This window comes from Triticum dicoccoides, chromosome 6B (genome assembly GCF_002162155.2).
Source record: "Triticum dicoccoides isolate Atlit2015 ecotype Zavitan chromosome 6B, WEW_v2.0, whole genome shotgun sequence".
NCBI lineage: Eukaryota > Viridiplantae > Streptophyta > Magnoliopsida > Poales > Poaceae > Triticum > Triticum dicoccoides.
Window position 1 is genome coordinate 715,071,446 of NC_041391.1, and position 3,049 is coordinate 715,074,494.

Genomic DNA, 3,049 nt, shown 5'->3' on the forward strand with positions numbered 1-3,049 from the left:
ACCATTATAGAACATCAAGAATAGAGAACTAACAAAATTAATAAAAGTTCATCATCACATTAAAACCAAAGTACAGTAGTGATCAAATGTTATTACTAAAAAATAAATACATAAAGTTCATACATAGTTCTCACAGAACAACATATAGCTCTCTAGAGCATCTAATTAAAATATACATTGAAACTAACATACAACTATGTAAGACATTTCAATGCAACAACAAATGCGATCATAATCGCAACTAAGGTAACAATTGATCCGTCGGCATAATAATACCAAGCCTCATTAAGAATGGCATATTTTCTAATCTTTATAATCTTCAAGCGCATTGCATCCATCTTGATCTTGTGATCATCGACGACACCGGCAACATGCAACTCCAATTCCATCTTCTCCTCCTCAATTTTTTTCAATTTTTTCTTCAAGTAAATGTTTTCTTTTTCAACTAAATTTAACCTCTCGACAAGAGGGTCGGTTGGAATTTCCGGTTCACATACCTCCTAGATAAAAACATCCATGTCACGTTGGTCGGCATAATTGTCATAAACAATAAACGAAACAAATAGTAATAAAAGATAATATACCACATTCGAATCATAGACAGGACGAGCGCCGATGGGGGCGGATACCAAAACCATGGCACTATATAATAACAAACAATAATAACAGCAAAAAAAATACACAATAAGATTTTTTTGTTTTAAAAATAAGATAAGAATAAGAGGCTCACCACGGTGGTGCCGGCGACGTGATCGGCGCGGGCGATCGACGACGGTGAGGATGGGGACGGGACGAGACGGACCGCCAAACCTAGACAAATCTTGAGGATGTGGCTCAGACATTTCATCGAACACCTCATGTGCATAGGAGGTGAGAGCAGAGCAGCACACACCTCCCACACGCCGGCTGGCCAAAAAACAGAGGAGTGAGCCAGCAGGGGCGAGCATATATATAGGCATCTCTTTGGTCCCGGTTGGTGGCTAGAACCGGGACAGAAGCCTGCTCTTTAGTCCCGGTTCCAGCCACCAACCAGGACTAAAGGGTCTGCGCCAAGAGTGAGGCCCTTTGGTCCCGGTTCGTGTTTGGAACCGGGACCAAAGGGGTCAGACGAATCGGGACCTATATCCCCCGAGGCCAGCCCGGCGCCTTGGCCTTATGAACTGGGACCAAAGGGGTCAGACGAATCGGGACCTATATCCCCCGAGGCCAGCCCGGCGCCTTGGCCTTATGAACCGGGACTGATGCATCAATTACTCCCGGTTCGTAAGAGAACCGGGATTAATGCTCTTATCTGACCTGGACCAAAACCCTGTTTTCTACTAGTGTATGTGAGATATAATAAAGTAACCTAGGCTATACGAGGATACATCACGTGGTCATGGTAGTTTTGGATAAACATGAATGTGCAGGTTTATCGAGGACAAGAGCGTCTTGCTGCATGGAATTTTTGTCTTTTGAGCATCACATGCATGCAAATATTCTATCAGCCATACTGAACATGGACCCTGTTCTGATTCACACTATTAGAGAGGCCTTTTACTACCAAGGAATCTCTTTACGAATCTGCATGACTACTCGATACCGAGGTAGAACATGCCGAAAAAGTTAATAAACATTGAAGTAGGAACTTGCATCGAATGTCCCTCTCGAGGAGCTTTAGTACAGGCCTAGAGAAAATAATGAAAATGTTAAAAGTAGGAACTTGCATCGAATATTACGATTTCTAAAAGTTAACGTACGAACTTGCATGGAATGTCACTGAAGGGGCTATAGTAACCTACGATATACGAGGATATGTCAGGTTGGCACGATACTTTTGGATAAACGTGAATCTGCAGGTTTATCGAGGACAAGAGCGTCATGTGCTGCATGGAATTTTTGTCTGTTGAACATCACGTGCATGCAAATATTTTTTTAGTCATACTGAACATGGCCCTTGTTGAGATTCACACTATTAGAGAGGCCTTTTTCCACCGAGGAATCTCCTGATGAATCTGCATGGACTACTCGATCGATACCCAGGTAGAACATGCCAAAAAAGTTAATAAACGTTGAAGCAGGAACTTGCGTTGAATGTCACTCTCGAGGACCTTTAGTACAGGCCTAGAGAAAATAACGAAAATGTTAAAAGTAGGAACTTGCACCGAATGTTAAGAGTTTTAAAAGTTAATGTACGAACTTGCGTGGAATGTCACTGAAGGAGCTATAGTACTGACCATGCCTAGAAAAATAATTAGAATGTCAAATGCAAAACTAGTATCAAATGTTATCCAAAGAAGCTGCAGTACTGCACAGTCCCATGAAAAATAAAAAATAAAATGTTAAAAGTAGGAACTACCATCGAATGTCACCTAAGGACCTTTACTGCCTCGAAATAATACGTTAATGTTGGAGCTTCCATCGAAATGTCACCCAATGGGCTACCCCTTCAATTTCAAAATATGCTGCATTTTTTTAGCTTGTCCTAAGTCAAACTTCATAAACTTCTATCAAGTTGGTAAAGAAATATTTACAATTCAAACTAATATAATTGGGTCTATCATAAAATGTAAATTGATACTGCAGATTTTAGATAAATAGTCGATGAAGTTAAATTTTGGGAGATATCGATGTCATGTATCAAGAATGGAGGCAGACAAAGGTATATATACAAGTTCCAAGCTAGTCCAAGCACCGCAAGCTGTTGAAACTCCCAAAATTCCATGTTGGTTGTAAATCTATATTTGTAACTAAAATCTGGGCATATGCCCTTATTTTATCCTAAAAAGTTATTTTAACGGTTTCAAATGGAGGAGGGAGAAGGACTATCTTATAAGAGACAACCATAAGCAGTTAGTTGTAAGTCTAAAGTATGCAATGGTGCTATGTAAGGTTTATGTAAAGTAGATGGGAGAGAGTGACACGGTCCTTGCCGCGTCTGTGCTAGTCACCCTCGCATCTTCCGCCCCCGTATGCCGGTTGCTGGCCTAAGAGCATCTCCAGCCATTCGGGCCCCCAGGGGCTTGAAATAGCGCCGCCTGGGGGTGAACCAGCGGAAAACAGCATGTGG